This window comes from Somniosus microcephalus, chromosome 17, assembly GCF_052327205.1.
Source record: "Somniosus microcephalus isolate GS21.2 chromosome 17, FLI_Smic_1.0, whole genome shotgun sequence".
NCBI lineage: Eukaryota > Metazoa > Chordata > Chondrichthyes > Squaliformes > Somniosidae > Somniosus > Somniosus microcephalus.
This window is the reverse complement of record NC_141003.1, coordinates 90,884,539-90,906,862: the sequence shown is the minus strand read 5'-3', so window position 1 is coordinate 90,906,862 and position 22,324 is coordinate 90,884,539. Positions and strand designations below refer to the sequence as shown.

Here is a 22,324-nt window from a genome sequence, read left to right as displayed (position 1 = left end):
TAGCGGGGCGCTGCACACACCGATGATGTCATCGGTAGCGGTGCAGCGCTAACGGCTAGCGCCGCCATTAGCATCCTGCTAAATTTAGCGGGAGGCGTGGCCAGTGGCTTCCGACCCACTTAGCGCCCTCTTAAGGCGCTAACGGGTGGCGCAGCCCACTGAATTTCTAGGCCCATGAGTTTTGCCTGGAGGGGGCTTGGCTACTCTTTAAATTTGATGTTAAACAGTGAAACAATATTTAAACCAGGTGAAGACTGATCTGCCTCTTGGAGGCACAGTTGCCTTGCATGGTTGCTGCAACCTACCTCTTGTTTTACACTCCACAATCCCCTTGTTTCTAAATCATTACTATTTATTAAAGGCTGTTACTCAGCCACCAAATTATGGTCCAGCGGTTGGGCTCCCTGGTATGAACCTTGCACTGCAAAAAATAAAGAAGTTCACAATGAATAAGCCCCTTGATCAAGAGCCTCACCACAAGTGGACTCCAGTCTACTCAGTTGCTAACTTGGTACCATCAGTGCTGGAAAGCCAACAGGAGGTTTTCCAAATGACTGTCCCTCATTCACAGGAACTGCGCACACTTGGCCCTTAGTCTATCAAACAGAGAGAGCCGCTTCCCACAAGGCTCGCCTTACAGTAAGAGTTGGAGGTAGTAAGCTGACATTTTATCAATGGGGTAGCAGATATACTGCGGGCCATTATTGTCTCTCCACCATCCCATTTTTCAACATAAATGGGACGGTAGTGAGACGGAAATTGTGAAAATAAAACTTATCGCTGACTTCCCGCCCAAAGCGATTTTTCAGCCGGCCTCGATTTAGGTAGCCAGTGGGCACCAGGCAGGACCTTCATTACTTTATCCACTTTGGGTTTACATTTAGTACCCCGATTCCACCTTGGTCCCCATCAGCGAGGCGCCCGTTCTGTGCTAAACCCGGGCCACTAGTCGTGGCTGGAAGACCAGAAATGGCCAGTTTCAGCCCTATTTAAAGGAGCACTCACCTTCAAATAGTTAGATCACTGGAATGGTTTGGGTGACATCTTGCTCGCATTACCGTGCCCTTTTTTTTAACCAGACCTTTGTCTGTAGTTTCTGTACTATCTTCAGGAATCTCGAGGAGGTACTGGCTACTTCAGAAGATGGGAATCATTTTGGCCATTCCATTCTGGCTGGAGGCAGAGGAGCAACAGCAGCAATGGGTAGGAGGACCTCAGGGAGCTATAGTTGGAGTTGCAGGGGTTCCACAGAGGAGGAGGAGGAGGGTAGTTGCAGATCTTCTTACATTGCCTATATGGCCTACTGGCCCATAGTCTCCTACCTGCAGTTTTCTGAGGAGCAGCGTATAAGAAGGGTCTGCTTTTCCAGGGAGGTTGTTGGAGACCTGTGTCACTTCTTACGACAAGACCTTCAATCTGCCGCCACAACAGCCAATGCAACAGTTACAGCAGCTCTCAGCTCTTTGTTGCCTCCAGCTCATTCCAGACTGGAACAGGATACATCAGTAATATAAGTCAGTCAGCAAGCCAGTGACTGATGCTCTGTTTGCTAACGAAAACAATTTCATCAATTCATCACTTTCCCCATGGACAACCGGAAACAGCAGGGCCCTGGGCTTTGCACATTTTGCAGGCCCTGCCTATATCCATGGTGTCACTGGCCACACCCCTGTCGCCATCAGGGCTCCTGCCAACAAGTCAGCAATCATCATCAACTGAGCGGGTTTCCACTCCCCTAATGCTCAGCTGGTGCGTGATCGCCGTCAGCGCATCATGCCGATCTACACTCGCTGTCCTGGCTGCCTTCATGACGGCTTCATTCTGCGCCTGGTTTCCAAACCCCCCCCGCCACACACATGTTGACACTGCACAGCAAGTCAGACTCTTGCTGCTTGGGGACAAGGGCCCTTCACACGTGGCTCATGACACCGCTTCGAAACCCATGCTCGCTGGCTGAACTGCAATACAATGAGAATCATGGGCCCTAGTGAGTAATTATTGAGCAGACCATTGGAGTGGTGTAAAACCGCGGGCATCAACACACTCTGCAACCTCTCCTCGTGCCTGGTGAATCATTTGGCTGGGCTCCCATCAGAAGGATAGAAGACCTTATTCCTGGCCCTCACTTGCCCCAGACAAGGGGGAGCCCTAGCAGTCGACGTTGTTTAAAAATTATGCCTCCCACGAACTATGACTGGAAGAGGCACCTTGCATTTAAGAGGTACAGACTTGCTTTAAATATGCATCCGGATTTCCCACCCTATCCGTGCTCGAATCAGCGTGCAGCTCACCAACTGAAGGTAAATGAGGTGCAACCATCGGAATAGTTTGAGCCACTTGCCGACACCGGGCAGGTGTTGTGATCATTCCATCCACCGCCCACCCCTTGTGTGCCAAGGACCAAAATCGAGACCACTCCCTCCTTTTTATTTTTAAGTCATCTCTCTTTTATATGATCGTAGATATGTATGTTTCCTATTTTTCTTCCCATTGTTTCCCACAAAGCTTTCCTAGAAAATGAAAAGGTTTCCTATGGTATTGGGATCACAGGACCCACTCTCCTCAGAAAACTCCACCCAGAAATGGAAACTGATAATAGAGGCTCCCAGAAACACTGATATTCCCTGTTGTTGCTGCTGGGAGCCGGGCCTGATTTGCCTGCACAGCACCAACCCCTTCAGTAGCTGGCATTCCCCACTATGATACTTCCCTGTTCATCTCTTCCCACATCAGTACCTTGCACAGTATTGGTCCTGCGTAACTCGAGCCGAACCCTGCCCCCATCCCAACTCTTGCTCATGGGAAAGCTCATCATGTTACAGTTATGACTACTCAGCCAATCACAAAAGCCTAAATCTATCGCGCGATGGGGTTTTATTTATCTATAATGTACTGAAAGTAAAACAAAGGAAGTTACATAATCACTTAAATTCATAACATCTATGAAAAGCACTGTTACATTCAACCAAATAAAACAAAGAAGACCGAGCTGCTAATAGCCCTGGAGAGCTCTGAACACTGCGGGATATATTTCCCACTGTGCATACAGTTAAAGGAAAATACTTTTATTCACATGTTGTGGTTTATAATGGCGGATCACTCAAATCATTTTCTATAGCTTTACACACCGCAGAACAACAACTTGCATTTATATAGCGCCATTAAAGTAGGATTACCCCCCAAGGCACTTCACAGGAGCATTATCAGACAAAGGTTCTAGGGGCGCAGTTCTTTGATTCATGGAGGGAGGGGACAGTTATTGTATTTTGAAAGTTATTGGCCAGAGCTGGATAGTTGAATATTGTTAAAAAAAATACATATTCTCGGGTCTTGTTTGATTACTTTTTGAGGATCACAAAAGGCATCAAGGGGTATGGGGGAGAGAGCGGGAATATGGTATTGAGATAGAGGATCAGCCATGATCATATTGAATGGCGGAGCAGGCTCGAAGGGCCGAATGGCCGACTCCTGCTCCTATTTTTCTATGTTTCTATCAGAGAGTATTTACGTTGAACTTTCCCCCAGGAGACTAAGATGGCGGGGTAGGGACCATGATAGAGTAGAATGTACACGGAAGGTGTGGCCATGATGAGCAGAATGGCCTGTTCTCATTCCATGTTATACCTTGTCCTTAATATGAGCCATTAAACCCCAGTCCCTGTCTGCCTGTTCAGGTGGGTGTAAAGATCCCCTGCCTCTATTCGAAGAATAGCCTCCCTGACCAACATTCATCCACAGTCTAAGGATAAGGGGTAAGCCATTTAGGACAGAGATGAGGAGGAATTTCTTCACCCAGAGAGTGGTGAACCTGTGGAATTCTCTACCACAGAAGGCAGTGGAGACCAATTCATTAAATATAGTCAAGAAGGAGTTGGATATATTTCTTGAGGCTAAAGGGATCAAGGGGTATGGGGAGAAAGCAGAGACAGGGTACTGAATTTTGCTGGTCAGCTATGATCTCATTGAATGGCGGAGCAGGCTCGAGGGGCCGAATGGCCGACTCCTGCTCCTATCCTCTATGTTCACCCAGCGCCACCAAAACAGATTATCTGGTCATTTGTCGTTGTTGCAATTTGTGGAACCTTGCTCTGCACAAATTGACTATTGCGTTTGTCTACAAAACCACAATGACCACACTTCAAAAGTAATTCATTGATTGTGGAAAGTTCTGGGACATCCCGAGGATGTGGAAGGCGCTATATAAACACGAGTTCACCGTTTCATGCTTCAATCCAATATTAGCGAAGGGTTAAGATGTACTTTGTGATAATAATAATAACTTCCGGGAAGTTATGTCATCACTTCCTGTGAACTATGAACTATGAACTGTGTACATACCTCACTTCCTGTCATGTCACTTCCTGTTGGACTGTTATAAATACTGGTCTGTTCAGTATTGTAAGAGGCTTCTACCAGAGGCATGGTAAAGACCTCTCTTGTATATAGTGTGTTTATAAGTTACTTAAAGCTTACTTTAAAGTTACTTGATGGTAAGACTCCTTTTTCTTACATCATACTTGTTTTTAAAAAAGTTACTCTTCCTCTCTTGTGCTTTATTGGTCATCTTGTGCCACATATTCTTCTTTTGCAGGAGTGTGTGCTGCATGCTCCCAGAAACAGTCCAAGAGCGAATGTGTGAGAACGGGTCAGTGACAACATTCCCTCAGATTTGAGCTTGTTTCTAATGGAGGAACCTCCTGTTGATCAAATACTACCCACAGTGCGACTAATGGCCACGCAGCTTATCGAGCCAGGTCCCACCTCCCATTATAACAGTATTGAAGGATATGTTATCAGTAGTGTGTGTAGAAGTGTCACGTGTTACCGAACAAATCTTTTACGATTTTTTATACCCCATTTTTTATTCTCTTGCCTTCACTTTTGAGTTCTCTCCACTGCACAGAATTATCTCAAAATAAACAAGAGCTGTTTAGCCAGTCGGCAGGGGGTGATTGAGCTTCAGTTTTCCTAGAGGGAAGTAGAAGCATCTGCTGGTTATCTCCTGCAGTGCACACCACTACTGAGAACTCATCATGTGGAAAATCACAGGTGTGAATTTGCTTCTTACCACGTTGTTAGATGGCGTGTTATAGCACCTAAACAATGTCACTTTGCAGTTGACTGAAGTTATGTTGCGGCTACTAATTAAAATTTTCATCTAAATCAAGTAATATTTGAACAGGTTGCTGCACTTCTGGTTGCAGTTGGGTAGAATATGTCCATAGTAATAACTATGCTGAATATTCCCTCAGATTTCAGATAATACTTATGTAAGAAGTCACACAACACCAGGTTATAGTCCAACAGAAATAACAACAGAAAATGCTGGAAAAACTCAGCAGGTCAGGCAACATCCGTGGACAGAAATTTGAGTTGACGTTTCGGGTCGAACCCTTCTTCAAAACTGGAAAGAAAAGATGGATCGGAGGCAGGGCTGCGATCGGCCAAAAGAATAAAAGAAACAAAAGAAGTAAAAAAGAGACAATGAAAGGTGTTAGAAGCTAGACGAGATGGTAATAGGCTGAGATTGGGTGACGAAGGAGCAGCGCTCCGAAAGCTTGTGATTTCAAATAAAGCTGCTGTACTATAACCTGGTGTTGTGTGACTTCTTACATTTGCCCACCCCAGTCCAACTCCGGCATCTCCACACCATAGATAATACTTAAGTCAGGTGTAGGTAGCATGGGGTGGATGCAGAGTGATGCCTCTCTGTACTATCCCAACATGTTACTCCAATACAAACTTTGAAAGCGCGCCCTACTGCACCATTTCTATTTCCAGCATTAGTCATTAGTATAGTCTCTGAAACTAGCAATGTGGTGCTGCTTAATGTTGAATTATAGGAAGGAGCAGGAGTAGGCTATTCAGCCCCTTGAGCTATTTCCGCCATTCAACTCCAGAGACTTGAGCACAAAAATCTAGGCGGCCACTCCAGTACAGTACTGATGGAGTGCTGCTCTGTCGAAGGTGCTGACTTTCAGACAAGACGTTAAACCGAGGCCCCGTCTGCTCTCTCAGGTAGACGTAAAAGATCCCATGGCACTATTTCGAAGAAGAGCAGGGGAGTTCTTCCAGGTGTCCTGGTCAATATTTATCCCTCAACCATCATCACTGAAACAGATTATCTGGTCATTATCACATTGCTGTTTGCTGGGTGCAAATTGGCTGCCGTATTTCCTACAGTACAGCAGTGACTACACTTCAAACGTACTTCATTGACTGTGAAGTGCTCTTGGACGTCCTGAGTTCATGAAAGGTGCTGTAGAAATGCAAGTGTATTTTTTTTCTATTAGATCATGGCTGATCTGAACCTCAACTCCATTTGCTCGCCTTTGCTCCGTATCGCTTGACACCCTTACACAACAAAAGTCTACCTATCTCAGATTTGGATTATCCCAGCCTCAGCAGCTTTTGAGGGAGAGAGTTCTGGGCAGTTTTGTGCCAAGTAGGCTGAAGTTGTCTAAATTCATGTTGCACAGGATCATTACAGCAAAGAGAAAAGATGTTTATCCCATCAGTCTGGACTGGACTCAGGCCGGAGTCCGAGCAGTGAACAAAAAATTCTGTAACACCCTGCACCACGCAGCCCTAAAACATTATACAGATGTGTTATAATACATACAAAGTCATTTACTGTTAATTACACGGTCCACATTGGAAAATGCTAACTTTTCCCTTTGACATTTCCCTTTGGTTTGACAGCAAACCACCATTGCATGGGGAGCCTGTGATGCCCATATTACACTGCACAACTAACAGACTGTTGACTCATTAAATAATCGATCCTTTTCACTAATGGAAATGAGGAACACAAGTGCATGGGGGTAATTTTGACTTTGGGCAATAGTCTAAACCAGGTGACACAACAGGCCATTACCCCTCTTTATAGCCGTGGCTCAGTGGGCAGCACTCTCGCCTCGGAGTCAGAAGGTTGTGGGTTCAAGTCCCACTCCAGAGACTTGAGCAAAAAATCTAGGCTGACACTCTAGTGCAGTACTGAGGGAGTGCTGCACTGTCGGTAGGTGCCGTCTTTCAGGTGAGACATTAAACTGAGGCCCCGTGTGCTCTCTCAGGTAGATGTAAAAGATCCCATGGCACTATTTCGAAGAAGAGCAGGGGGGAGTTCTCCCCGGTAATATTTATCCCTCAATCAACATCAGTAAAACAGATTATCTGGTCATTATCACATTGCTGTTTGTGGGAGCTTGCTGTGCGCAATTTGACAGCTGTGTTTCCCACATTACAACAATGACCACACTTCAAAAAGTGCTTCATTGGCTGTAAAGCGCTTTGGGACATCTGGTGGTCGTGAAAGGCGCCGTAGAAATGTAAGTCTTTCTTTCTTTTCTCTCCCAACTTTCATTGGGAAAGCAAAAGAGACATGTTCTAATATCAGTAGTGCATGAAATTGAAACACCGTATCCTGCACTAGGATCCAACATTCTGGGCTATCTAAAAGATCCTGAGGCTAATTCCCATCTACAAGACAAGCACCATTTAACATTGTATATTTTTAATTCTTCCCAATTTCTGTCAACTTATTTAATCCATTTTACCGGAGGATGGGCTACTCAGCAATACTGGCCAAGCCTGCTGTCAATGTCAGCTCTGACTGACCATGACTGAAGTAACAGCATTGGGCCCTCCCGATTCTTCTCGCCTTCTTTTCTCTGATGAAGCTTTTCACTTCCACTTGGCCCTCCATCTGGAGCCTCGCTGGAAACATATCTATTTAATCCAACTGCGGCAAGCGAGTGTGAGTGGTAGGAAGGCCTGGGATTAACATCTGTAACTTGATGGCTGGGAGTTAAGTACTTACTGGATTATCGGGTCACCCCTCTCTTCCATCGATTCAAAACTCAATTTTACAAAAATTGCTTTTTAAAAACAAAATGAAGCATGAAGATTGCTGATATGGTTTTGATAGCCTGGGTCAATTGAACTAGAAGTGTTTTAAGGTACTTAATTATTTTAAAAGCTTGGTATTGAAAGAATTGTCAGAGTAAGTCACAGCAGCTGCACGCACTGTAAATGGATCATGGCTGGAATTGGCAAAGGTCATATTCTTAAGAGGATGAGCTCAACAAGGATCAGATCAGCTCCAGATGACCACAGACTGCATTCCTGGGCACTCATCCTTATCACAATCCCTAATTATAGGATTGATGCAGAAACCGAGCCCCTGAAGTTAGAATCGCTATTGTTCATAGGTGAGTGCCTCAGAAAGAAAAGAATCTCATCTGTTCCCACAGTTTGCAAACAGTTTAGTTTAAGCATGTGATGCTGTTTCATTATCATTACAACTTTAGAAGTGATGGTTGTTTGTAACCTACAGAATCAAAATGCATCGTTTAGTGGCTTTTTAAAATGCATCACTTTAGAATAACTTTTATTTTTTCAAGGAAGACTCTTTGAATGGGCAGCATATTCCCAATACTCAGACCAGCAAACTATCAGTTAAATGGGTACAGCGCAGGGCCAATATTTCCTTAGTCAATTCAAGGGAAATCAACTTCAACCCTTAGCAATGGTGATTTAAAATTAATTTGAAAGCAATCGGAAGACAAGTTGATAAAGTTGTAAAACAGAACCACATGGGCTCCGAGGGTCTTCGGGCACAGAGCGGAAACAATCCGAATCAGTGGTTAGGCAGCAGTTGGAATATCATGTCCAGTTTTGCGTGGTCTACTTTAGGAAGTATCTCAAGGTCATGGGTCGGGTACAGAGCAGGTAAAACCAGGAATGAGAAGCTTTTGTTATGTGGGGAGACGAGAAAAACTGCAGCTTTTTTCACCAGAGCAGAGGAAGTTAAGAGGAAATCTAATCAAGGTATTGATAACTATGATAAAATACATGGGAGAAATTATTTCCACCGCTCGGTGAGCAGTAACCCGGGTGCATCAATTAACTATCATCACCAAAAGGAGGAAGGCTGAGGATAGAAGAATGTGCATGTGTCAGCCGGGGCTCAGTGGGTAGCACTCTCGCCCCTGAGTCAGAAGGTTGTGGGTTCAGAGACTTGAGCACAAAATTCTAGGCTGACACTCCAGTGCTGTACTCAGGGAGTGCTGCACTGTCGGAGGTGCCGTCTTTCAGATGAGACGTTAAACCGAGGCCCCGTCTGCTCTCTCAGGTGGACGTAAAAGATCCCATGGCAATATTTCGAAGAAGAGCAGGGGAGTTCTCCCTGGTGTCCTGGCCAATATTTATCCCTCAATCAACATAACAAAAACAGATTATCTGGTCATTATCACGTTGCTGTGTGTGGGAGCTTGCTGTGTGCAAATTGGCTGCCGCATTTTGTGCATTACAACAGTGACTACACTTCAAAAAGTACTTCATTGGCTGTAAAGCACTTTGGGACATTGTAAAAGGCGCTGTAGAAATACAAGTCTTTCTTCCTTTTGGTTCCACAGAGGGTTGTGAGGGCATGGATTACCCTATCAGAAAGAGGAAGCAGAATCTACAATAGTTCTTAAAAGGTAGGTTGATAAATGCATAAAAAAGAAAAATTAAAAAGAGCACGAGGAAAATGGGATTAAGTGGAAAGTTCTTTCAGAAAGTCGGAGCAGAATGGCCAAATGGTCTTCGCCTGTGTGGTAAAATGCCATAATTCTACGATATTATTGCTGGACTTATTGTAGTAAGCTTGATTCACAGATGCTTCTGTAGGCTATGTGTAATCAAATTGTAAATTCCTTTATAAATAACAGGTTTATGAGATAACACAGCAGGAAATCATCCCTCCCCTTCCATTTTGAAAGCTGATTTTCCAAAAGAGAAGCATGAATAAAGCAAATGATTTTAACTCACTAAATAAAACAGACTTTACCCATGTCCGCATTCGGAATGACTCTTTGGGCGAGGTATTGGAGAACTGCTCGCACCCATTGAACTGTGGCCAAAGGAAAGTGATTGTCTTTAGGAGAGGAGGTGAGATAAGTGGGCAAACACTGCCCTATAAAGCTCATAGTATATGTTGTATTTCATTTGTGAATATGCTATCATTGGTGTTGAATGAAAATGATCAAATTGCCATTATGTTGCACTATATTAGCAAGGAGTATTTTTTGCTACATCATAATTTACAATTTCATTACATGTAGCCAATCTTCCCCCCACCTCTATGAATCAAATCTACCACAATAAGTCTAGTATTACTTTCCAATTTATATTTAAACCACCATTGCTGTGATCAATGGGAGTAGGAACATATCGAAAAATAAAGCCCCACTTACTGTTTCCAACATAATCCCACTTCAACTCTAGAGAGATCTTTCCTTAGCACACCCAGCCTCCTATTAATCATAAGATCCCGTCTGTTTCAAAATCTATAAATTGGCTGCCTTCTGTATCCAGAATTGATTTGACTCTGTTCGAACTGCTGCTTGACTGCTCCAGTTTATTGTGTATCTAGTGGGGACTTTCTATTCTTTCTATCCTTGTTGTCTTTGTCACATTGTAACAGAAACAATTAAAAAGCAGAGGAGGTAGAATTGCAGGAGGAGTGACCGAAACAAAGAGAGACAATTTCAATACACATGGGGCCATGGGTGAAATCAAATAAGCAAAGTTGCTGTTTTTACTACATGCGTCTCCTCTTTAAATATTAACAGGAATATGACAAATCAGTGACTTAAAAAAAGATCTCGGTAATTTTTTTATTTGTACATCGCCAGGCTAAGGTAGAGTATTTGATGAAAAAAAATCTATATTACTGCAATGTTTTTCTTTTCCTTCAACTTGTGCTTCGAAGCGACCAGCATTCCTCACAATTCAACCTCACGCGCCCTTCGGTGCTTCTTCTACGGAGCCACAAGCTGCTATAAATAATGTACGTATTATATTGCAGTGGAGCAGGCCAGAAATACTCAACGTTGCCAATTTCTCCTGCTTAGGAATCAGCTTACGATAAATATAACTTTAAGTTGTGTTCATTTTTCTCCCCTCTCCCTCACACCAGTGTGCTTCATCTGTATTTGACAGGATACACAGTCGGTAAGCTGTTTCCTAATCTTCTGTCAATTCCAATCCCCTTAAGCTGCTTGCCAGAAGATGTACCAAAGGACTGTTGTCTGATTTTTTTTCCTTCTGAGGGAACGCCTGACTCTCAACTGGCATCTCTTTCCGATGGCCCAGCTAAGATCAGAAGCTTCAATAAGAGGAATAGGCATGAGGACCCACATCGTATCATTCCATTATGTTGTGTAACAGTACATCGTAAACACAGAGTACAGATAACATTAATACTTTTGTACACCTGAAACAAATCATCGTACAGTGATGTGAAAAGCCATGGCTCAGTGGGTGGCACTCTCACCTCTGAGTCAAAAAGTTGTGGATTCAAGTCCCACTCCAGAGACTAGAGCACAAAAATCCAGGCTGACACTCCCAGTGCAGTGCTGAGGGAGTGCTGCACTGTCGGAGGGGCCGTCTTTTGGATGAGATATTAAACTGAGGCCCCGTCTGCTCTCTCAGGTGGACGTAAAAAATCCCATGGCCACTATTTCAAAGAAGAGCAGGAGTGTTCCATGCAGTGTCATGGGGCCAATATTTATCCCTCAATCAACATCACTAAAACAGATTATCCGGTCATTATCACATTGCTGTTTGTGGGATCTTGCTGTGCGCAAATTGGCTGCCGCGTTTCCTACATTGTGACTTACTTCAAAGCCCAGATGTTTCTCACCGGTAGACATCTGTAGCATGTTATGTTGATTCAGTTTTCATTGGATTCCATTGGAGGCATCTTCACTAACCTCCCTGACATTCAGCTTTTATATTTTAAGTGAACGCTCTCATGTAGAGTTGTACAGGAAATATGTGGTAGGAATGAGTCTGGGACAGTTTTCAGTTCCAGACTTGGTGCTGAGCACAAACGGAGAGGTTGGAGGCCATCCTGCAATTGGGCCACATCTACATCTTTGGAGAAAAATGCATTTCAGGTAAGTTCAGAGAGAGGAGGGGGTGTGGGGCGGGGGGGACCGGAGTGGGCTATCCGGGGGCGGAAGCAGGGGCGATTGCGAGGTCTGTGCAGCCGGGGAGAGAACTCCTGCTCCCAGATCGGGATTTTTAAAATTTAAACTTACCTGGGGTTATCAGCCACAATGGTCGCTGCAGAATCCGGACACCTTCCCCGCTCATCGGGAGAGGTCCTTCAATGGGCGTGAGGCCCCTTCTGAACGTATTGCAGGGCCATCGCCTGTGATAGGTGTCTGCCTGGGATGTCTAAAAATGGTCCCCGTCAGCTTAGCAAGAGGCAGATTGGGCACAGGCTGTCCATTGCTGGAGTGACATACTTTGCACGTCCACTGTTCTGCTGAATTTACAGAACGGACTGTAAATACCCCTAAATCTTTCCTTTTATATCAAGATTTGAAGAGATTGATACCCAGAATCCTGCGTGGTGCGTCCCAGCTATCTATAAATGTGACCCAGATCCTCTAACCACCTTTCTATTTCTTTCATTCCTAAATCCAATTATTCACAAACTCTCCTTCTCAATCTCAGCTGATGACAGAATAAATCCCAGGGGGAAAAAAAATAGTTTCTCATCATCTCAGATCAGTTCAAGATCAGCAGAATCTCAGTGAGCAGCCTGTACCTCACAGCTGCTGACTATCAATGTTAGAAAGGCTTTAACAGACCCCGTTCCATTCTCTCATTAAATCCAGGATAAAGTGCCACAGGGCAGCCAAGCAGCATACTGAATACAATGAGTTTGCCTTTGTGCAGGAGCACGCCCAACATTTTTAATGAGATAAAGCACTGACAACTCCCTGAAAGATCGAACAAACATCCACTAGCATTTTCTAACTCCTCAGCATCCATTAATAAAAATGAATTGGTCGTATTGATATGTCCCTCAAATCGCAAATTGTTTCATGTACAGTGTGTGTCATATCTGAATGCTTACCTCGTGAAGTGCTATGTCATTAGCTACACACACATACACATTGTTTTATTGTTTTTTAACATGTGTTTTAATGAAAATGTGCTTCAAAGAAATTGTAACATTTTATTGCCACGGGCTACAAGGTAACCTGAGCATCACTGACACTTTGAAACCCTCCTAGGTGTAACCCAAGGCTGTTGTCCTGCACTGATTTAGGAGAGATATATTTAAAATCTCATTTACACTCTCAACAGACCGAATCGGCAACATCATGGCTTTTGGTGAAGGTGGGGAGTATTTCTTAAGTGATTGATGAAAGTTGCGGTCAATGCAAATGGCGATCATTAGTTTTGTTATGGTACAGAGCTCTGCAGAAGAACAGGTTCAGGGAACCCATAGGTCCAAAGTAAATAGAAACAGAACATCAATGACCTATGAAGGTTAAACTTATACACTGAAGTGTGTTGTAAAACATTTGAGAAGTTGTGACAGAGCCAACTCTGCCTTAAATTAGGAAAATTCAATATGAATCAGCACTGCATATATCAATTTCGCTTCAGGCTGTGTAATACAAGCTCAGTGATTTCCACCTTCAAGTTTGTTTCCAAATTCAAAGGCTCTCTCATCAATCTCACTTACACACATTGTCCTAAGGTGAATATAAATGGAACTGTGGAGATGTGATTAATGTGGCCATTGATAAAATCAGTTGATAAAGAACAAAGGCTCCAAATAGTGATAAATCTTTATAAATTGATCTCAGAATTCTCTTGCCATTATAAACGGAGGGGCATAGCTCAGGATATCACCGAAGGTATTCATTGCAACTAAAACATTTTCGAGTGCATGTGTACTGGGCCATGACGGTGATCTGGGACCAGATACTCTAAACATTGGCCAAGGGAAAATGACAGGGGGTGAAATTGGGTATCGCCCCATTTGGGGCGCTGACTTTTGAAATTTTGTAAGTTTAGCGCCAAGTGCTAAGGATTCTGAACTTCTAGTAAATTGGGTGTTAGCACCCCAGGAAGGAAGTGGGGCATTAAATCAAGCACTAATGACCTCAGTGGGGCGCTACAGGGGCTCGACCAGCAGAGCGCTACTGAATTTCAGGTGTAACGCACTCAGCAATGATCCTTCACACTGGTTCCTTCCAGCTCTTAAACAGGAGGTTGCATCATTGTGCAGATGCTGGCATTGAGGTGACCTGCGAGCAAGTGAATCCCCTGATGGCTACGGCTGTTCCCACTCCCGGGGGGAAGCTCGTCGGTTCACAGACGTGGCATTGGAGGCATTGGTGGCTGGAGTGGAGCGAAGGAGGGCAGTGCTGTTCCCGGCCACTGGTAGGAGGCCATCACCTCAGGTCTTCAGGGCAATGTGGAGGGAAGTGGCCCAGGAGGTCTCGGCCAGTAGTGTGGGCGAGCGCAGCCTGACACAGTGCTGCAAGAAATTCAACGTCCTCAGTCGGGTGGTCAGGGTGAGTACATGCTTCAACAGCTCCTACATACCAGCATCTGAACCTCAGTCTGTGCACACACCGCAAAGAACCACACCGCCACCACTCACCCATCACTGGGCAGCAAGTGGTGGGTGCTGTGGCCGTCGATGACGTCGACCCTGTTGGGGGCAATAGCGGTATCTTCAGCCCCTCTCCTTCTCTCATCCCACTTCCCCCTCACACCACAAACCTTTCTCACTTTCCAGCTCCTGATACTGTCTGCATTCCTTGCTCCATTCCTGCCCCCCTGCCCTCACCTTAACGCGAGTCTTGTGCCTTTATACTTTCAGATAATCAACAACCATTTGACCAGCCTGTCCCTGAGCCTCCCACTGAGAGTGAGGAAGGAAAAGAGGAGGAGGAGCAAAGCACCGCGTCACTGCATCGCTCACCCGCAGGCACCACCTCAGATACTGGCAATACGCGATCTTTAGAGGCAAGTTTAATAGAGGGGTCTGCATTGGGTGATGCACTGGGGATGAGCAGGCTGCAGCAAGGGCAGGGAAAAGGGTAGCTCGGGAGCCAGCTCCCTGGAGGGTGAGTTCTGCTGCACAAAACTCAGATGAGAACAGAGAAACATAGAAGATAGGAGCAGGAGTAGGCCATTCGGCCCCTCGAGCCTGTTCCGCCATTTAATGAGGTCATGGCTGATCATCCAAATTCAGTACCCTGTCCCTGCTTTCTCCCCATATCCCTTGATCCCTTTAGCCTTACGAAATATATCTAACTCCTTCTTGAATATATTTAATGAATTGGCCTCAACTGCCTTCTGTGGTAGAGAATTCCACGGGTTCACCACTCTCTGGGTGAAGAAATTCCTCCTCATCTCTGTCCTAAATGGCTTACCCTTATCCTTAGACTGTGACCCCTGGTTCTGGACTCCCCCTCCATCGGGAACATCCTTCCTGCATCCAGTCTGTCTAGTCCTGTTAGAATTTTATAAGTTTCAATGAGATCCCCTCTTATTCTTCTAAACTCTAGCGAATACATAGAAACATAGAAGGTAGGAGCAGGAGTAAGCCATTCGGCCCCTCGAGCCTGCTCCGCCATTCAATGAGATCATGGCTGATCATCCAAATTCAGTACCCTGTTCCTGCCTTCTCCCCATATCCCTTGATCCCTTTAGCCTCAAGAAATATATCCAACTCTTTCGTGAATATATTTAATGAACTGGCCTCCACTGCCCTCTGTGGTAGAGAATTCCACAGGTTCACCACTCTCTGGGTGAAGAAATTCCTCCTCATTTCAATCCTAAATGGCTTACCCCTTATCCTTAGACTATGACCCCTGGTTCTGGACTCCCCGGCCATCAGAAACATCCTTCCTGCATCTAATCTGTCCAGACCTGACAGAATTTTATAGGTTTCGATGAGATCCCCTCTCAATCTTCTAAACTCCAGTGAGTATAAGCCCAATCGACACAATCTCTCCTCATACGTCATTCCTGCCATCCCAGGTATCAGCCTGGTGAATCTTCGCTGCACTCCCTCCATGGCAAGAACGTCCTTCCTCAGGTAAGGTGACCAAAACTGCACACAATACTCAAGGTGCGGTCTCACCAAGGCCCTGTACAACTGTAGTAAGACATCCTTGTTCCTGTACTCGAACCCTCTTGCTACGAAGGCCAACATACCATTCGCCTTCTTAACCACCTGCTGCACCTGCATGCTTACCTTCAACGACTGGTGCACAATAACACCCAGGTCTCTTTGCACTTCCCCTTCTCCCAATCTATTGCCATTTAAATAATAATCTGCCTTCCTGTTTTTGCCACCAAAGTGGATAACCTCACATTTATCCACATTATAGCGCATTTGCCATGTTTCTGCCCAATCACCCAACCTCTCCAAACCGTACTGGAGTTTCACGACATCCTCCTCACAGCTTACCCTCCCACCCAGCTTTGTGTCATCTGCAAATTTGGAGATATTACATCCAATTCCCTTGTCCAGATCATTAATATATATTGTGAACAGCTGGGGTCCTAGGACCGATCCTTGCGGTACCCCACTAGTCACTGCCTGCCAATCGGAAAATGGCCCATTTATTCCAACTCTTTGCTTTCTGTCCGCCAACCAGTTCTCTATCCAAGTCAATACCTTGCCCCCAATCCCATGTGCCATAATTTTGCATGCTAATCTCTTATGTGGGACCTTATCAAAAGCCTTCTGAAAGTTCAAATACACCACATCCACTGGTTCTCCCTTATCAATCGACCCAATCTCTCCTCATACGTCATTCCTGCCATCCCAGGTATCAGTCTGGTGAATCTTCGCTGCACTCCCTCCATGGCAAGAACATCCTTCCTCAGATAAGAACCTCGATGGGGAGGCCTTTAGAAGAAGGGTGATGGCCATGCACACCGAGATGATAGGCGCAATGGCAAGGTTGCCCAAGAGCCTCTCGGCAATGGTGAGGAGCATGGAGGAGCCCGCCTCCAACATTGCACAGAGCTCTGCGCACACCATGGAGCCCATCACTTTCACTGTGCAGAGGATAGTGGACTCCCAGAGAGACTGTGTGGATCCAGACCTCATGCCGCGTGTCATGGGCGATGTGACAGCTTCCATTGCAGCACAGGCGGAAGCGACGCAATGTCTTCATGCTGTAATGCAGTCAATGGTTGCTGCCATCCCGTCTCAGACTGCTCTCATGCAGTCTCAGCTTGATGCCACGAAAGCTCTGACTGCTGCCAACATCGCTGAGTCCACCACAGACCACCGGGGATCTCACGGTATCGCATCAGGCTAGCAATCTGTGCACCAGCAGATTGGTAGGATTGCTGAGCTGCTGCCCCGGGGGAGTGGCTGTGTGTCAGTGGAGCAGGAACCTGCTGTCCTCTCTCAGGATGACAGCATTTCTGATCCCACCACTGCCACTCCGCCATTGCACTTGTCACTGCCTGTCATCCAGCCAGCCCAGCTTGTCGCCGCCCATGCTGAGGTGGTGCAGTCTGCAGCTGGGCCTTCCAGGCCCAGAGCTGGTCAAGGGCGTCCTGCAAGGCCATCTGAAGTCTCCCGCACAGACACTCAGCAGCCTTCCACCAGTCGTGCTGCAGTCACGGGGGAGACACTACATAGAGCCACTAGTTAGGAAAGGGGACTATAAAGAGGGGAGGCAAAGATTTGCACAATGGTGATTAGTAAATATTGTTGTATATATGTGGTTAATGGTTTTTGATAAATTTATTACTGGAATGTTGCAGATTTGGTGCTGGGACTCATTTCAGTTCTGGGGTTTGATGGAATCACAAAGTGATGGAATGATGGTGATGTGCTCAGCAACCGGAACGAGGACTCAGTCACTGGACACGAAGTCTGATGAGGCGGTCACGGACCGAGCTTGCAGAACCGGTTGAGTGGCTGCCTCCACCGTCGTTGCTGTTCATCCTCCTGTTCCTCCTGCTCCTCCTCCTCTTCCTCCTCCTCCTCCTGAGGTGGTGCGGCTATGCCTGGTGGCAAGGGCTGGGCTCTCATGATGGCCAAGTTGTGCAGCATGCAGCAGACGACGACAAAAAGGGACACCCGCTCAGCCAAGTACTGGAGGGCTCCACCCGAGCGGTCAAGGCAGTGGAACCGTTGCTTGAGCACTCCGATGGTATGCTCGATGATGTTCCTGGTGGCAGCATGGCTCTCATTATATGAGTGCTGGGCATGAGTGTTGGGGTTGCGGAGGGGAGTCATGAGCCAGGAAGAGAGCGGCTAGCCCTTGTCTCCGACCAGCCAGCTGCAAGCTTCATGTGGTGGGCTGGAACAGATCTGGCACACCAGTGTGGCACAGGATGAAGGCATCGTGGCTGCTGCCAGGATAGCGGGCATTGACGGTTAGGGTTCGCCGTGTGTGGTCGCACACCAACTGCACATTAAGCGAGTGGTAGCCTTTGAGGTTACGGAATACCTCAGGATTGTTATGCGGTGCCCACAAAGCGGCGTGGGTGCAGTCAATGGCGGTCTGCACCATGGGGATCCCACTATCCTGGCAAAGCCACATGCACACTCACGCTGCTTCTCTCTGGTCATGGGGAAGGAAATGTAATCCCTTCTCCTTCTGTAGAGAGCATCTGTGACCTGACGGATGGAGTAATGGACGGCAAACTGGGAGATGTTAGAGATGTCGCCTGTCACACACTGGAAGGATCCGCTGGTGTAGAAATTGAGGGCGACGGTGACCTTGACTGCCATTGAGAGAGCCCTGGTGGTCCTGGTCTCAGGCTCGAGGTCTGGCTGCAGGAGGTGGCAGAGCTCTGTGACCACGTCCTTGCTGAAGCGGAGCCTTCACTGGCCCGCAGTGAGATTGATGCAGGAGAACTGGTGCCGGAATACCCTGGGAGGGTAAGGCCTCCTGTCGAGAGCCCTGTTGGCCCTCCTCCCTCTGGCCACATGTTGCACTCTTTCTCTGTGCCTCAGTTGCCTCCGAAGTTAACGCTGGAGGGCGAGGTCCAGTGCCAGTACAGCCCCCAATCAAAGGGTCCAATATTGCACTTTCAAATCTCCCCTCAATGAAACAGAAGAATCTTTATGGGCCAGAACACTCATTAAAATGCAAAACGTGCAAATCAGTCAAAAGGCATCTTTGCTGATGTGAAACTAACAACGCAGCATTGTTGGCCGACGAAAACTAAACCGGATGTGGACGCCTTTAAATAGAGCCGCCTCCTCCAGGGGCCCTCCGACCGAAGGCCGCCTCCTCCCGGGGAAACCCGACCGAAGGCCGCCTCCTCCCGGGAAACCCGACCGAAGGCCACCTCCTCCCGGGGAAACCCGACCGAAGGCCGCCTCCTCCCGGGGAAACCCGACCGAAGGCCGCCTCCTCCCGGGGAAACCCGACCGAAGGCCGCCTCCTCCCGGGGAAACCCGACCGAAGGCCGCCTCCTCCCGGGGAAACACGACCGAAGGCCCCCTCCTCCCGGGGAAACCCGACCGAAGGCCGCCTCCTCCCGGGGAAACCCGACCGAAGGCCGCCTCCTCCCGGGGAAACCCGACCGAAGGCCGCCTCCTCCCGGGGAAACCCGACCGAAGTCCGCCTCCTCCCGGGGACACCCGACCGAAGGCCGCCTCCTCCAGGGACACCCGACCGAAGTCCGCCTCCTCCCGGGGACACCCGACCGAAGGCCGCCTCCTCCAGGGGAAACCCGACCGAAGGCCGCCTCCTCCCGGGGACACCCGGCCGAAGGCCGCCTCCTCCAGGGGAAACCCGACCGAAGTGAGCCTCCTCCCGGCGCCCTCCGACTGAAGGTTCCTCCTCCCGGGGACACCCAACCGAAGGTCCCTCCTCCCGGAGACACCCGACCGAAGGGAGCCTCCTCCTGGGGAAACCCGACCGAAGGTCCCTGCTCCCGGGGACACCCGACCGAAGGCCGCCTCCTCCCGGGGAAACCCGACCGAAGGCCGCCTCCTCCCGGGGAAACCCGACCGAAGGCCACCTCCTCCCGGGGACACCCGACCGAAGGCCGCCTCCTCCCGGGGAAACCCGACCGAAGGTCCCTCCTCCCGGGGAAACCCGACCGAAGGCCACCTCCTCCCGGGGACACCCGACCGAAGGCCGCCTCCTCCCGGGGAAACCCGACCGAAGGTCCCTCCTCCCGGGGAAACCCGACCGAAGGCCGCCTCCTCCCGGGGAAACCCGACCGAAGGCCACCTCCTCCCGGGGAAACCCGACCGAAGGCCACCTCCTCCCGGGGACACCCGACCGAAGGGAGCCTCCTCCCGGGGACACCCGACCGAAGGGAGCCTCCTCCTGGGGACACCTGACCGAAGGCCGCCTCCTCCCGGGGACACCCAACCGAAGGCCGCCTCCTCCAGGGGACACCCGACCGAAGGGAGCCTCCTCCCGGGACACCCGACCGAAGGCCGCCTCCTCCAGGGACACCCGACCGAAGGCCGCCTCCTCCAGGGGACACCCGACCGAAGGCCGCCTCCTCCAGGGACACCCGACCGAAGGCCGCCTCCTCTACCTGTCGTTGTTAACAGCAGGCGCACAAGCAGGGGGCGAGAGGGAATTTTTCATCTGGGGCACAACTGGGGTGCTGCGCATGGCAATGATGTCACGATCTCTGGGCACGGGACTCCCACCGAATTTAATGGATGGCGTTGATATCGCCGCGCCAGGTCACAAACCCATTTGCGCCCCCTGGAGCCACTAACGGGAGGCGCAAAGGAGCCCAATATCTAGCCCACAATAGTCTCCCACCTATAGCTGGTAAGGAAATAAGATCAAATTTTTATCACCGGCGTATCGTACAGATGGCAACACTAATGCTCTGAGGATCTAAGGCTGAGCTGCAGCAGATCTCGTTTTTTGAAGAAAGATTCTATGAGCTAATGGACTGATTAAACTGCAATGTGCTTTGAGAATTTTGGCAAGCGGTGTGAGATAGTCTTGAGGTAGTAGTTTCACACCACTCGGGCTTGCAGTAAAAAGGAATTTTTCTCGACCAGCTCAATGTTTCCAATATCAGTAAAGAACTGATGATGCGTTTGCACCCAGAATATTGACCAGCATTTTCACTTTACAAATGCTGATGAAATGTTTGCATATTTCCAGCACTTTTGTTTATTTGTGCTTGTCCTGCTATATTCTCAAGATCAATTCACTTCATAGAATCACAGAATGGTTACAGCACAGAAGGAGGCCATTCAGCCCGTCGAGCCTGTGCCGGCTCTCTGCAAGAGCACTTGAGATAGTCCCACTCCCCCGCCCTTTCCCCACAGCCCTGCAAATTTTTTTCCTTCGGGTCCGCATGCCCGATACGAGACTCCCAAAACCAGCGCTCTACTCAGAGCTCCGACATGGCAAGAGAGCCCCAGGTGGGCAGAAGAAACAATTCAAGGACACCCTCAAAGGCTCCCTGAAAAAGTGCAACATCCCCACTGACACCTGGGAATCCCTGGCCCAAGACCGCACAAAGTGGAGGAGAAGCATTCGGGAAGGCGCCGAACACCTCGAGTCTCTTCGCTGGGAGCAAGCGGAAGCCGAGCGCAAGCAGTGCAAGGAGCGCACATCAACCCAAGCACCCCACCCACCCGTCCCTTCAACCACGGGTCTCCACTTGTCCTATCACCATCTCGTCTCGTTTTGAATACCTCTTAATGTCTCTTCACTTCTCTTTTGTTCTCTCCCAGCCTGGCCTTTCCAGTCTTGACAAAGAGTTTGACCCAAAATGTTGACTCTATTTTCTCTCCACGGATGTTGCCTGGCCTGCTGAGTTTTTCCAGCATTTTCTGTCGTTATTTCGGATTTCCAGCATCTGCAGTATTTTGCTATCATCTTAAGAATAAACATTGTTTTTTGAATGGGAGATAAGTGAGGCCAAAGGGTCAGTTGAGTTGGTTACTATCAATTGTTTTGTTTAGAACTCTTGCCCATAATACCTTACGCTGGATATTTGTAGTTTATTGATACTGATAAGCTTGCTAAATTGGGTTTAACTCTTAATGATAGTCTTCAGTTAGAGTTAATTGAAGGCCTGCAGAAGTGACGGTGACCCTTTTGAACAGGAAATCCGAGGATGTGTGACCACCCGCGGGCAGCAGTCACCTCCTTCCACTTCTTTTCAATGGATTATCAGCTTTGTAACTTCGTTTCTTTTCTCTATTTTTTGTGGGGCAAATCACAATATAAAAACTATTGAGCTTCAGAAAAGCACCTTGAGTCAGCTGCGTAAATAACACCTCTGCAAATAGCTGGTCGATTACGTGAAGCTAAATTTCCATTTCTAAAGTAATAAATTATTTTGAAATATGAACGGAAATTTATAAAAAGCACTGGTGTAGATTGCAACTGCAAAGGTTAAATAACCATGGACAATGCAAACTCAACTGTAAACCATACTTTGTTAACTGAAATACAAGTCTATAGCTGGAGTGCCCGGCGGTGCCGAGGGTTTTTTGAGGGCATGTTGTTATGAAAAAAGTAGAAATAATTTTTATATA

The 22,324-nt window shown here is 47.6% G+C and overlaps 1 protein-coding gene across 4 annotated transcripts in view; it reads right to left on the bottom strand.

The window, feature by feature from the left end:
* The window catches only part of LOC147105921 (semaphorin-3A-like), a 553,051-nt gene that overhangs the window by 500,361 nt on the left and 30,366 nt on the right, over positions 1–22,324 (bottom strand). For 2 of the 4 annotated variants that reach the window (XM_086010841.1, XM_086010844.1), the window contains exon 1: positions 12,090–12,637. The exons of 1 other annotated variant lie outside the window; for it this stretch is intronic. The gene's annotated coding sequence lies outside the window, so the exon portion shown is untranslated. Of the gene's footprint in view, positions 1–12,089; positions 12,643–22,324 lie in introns of those variants that run through there. One more of the 4 variants, XM_086010849.1, reaches the window with a different exon arrangement.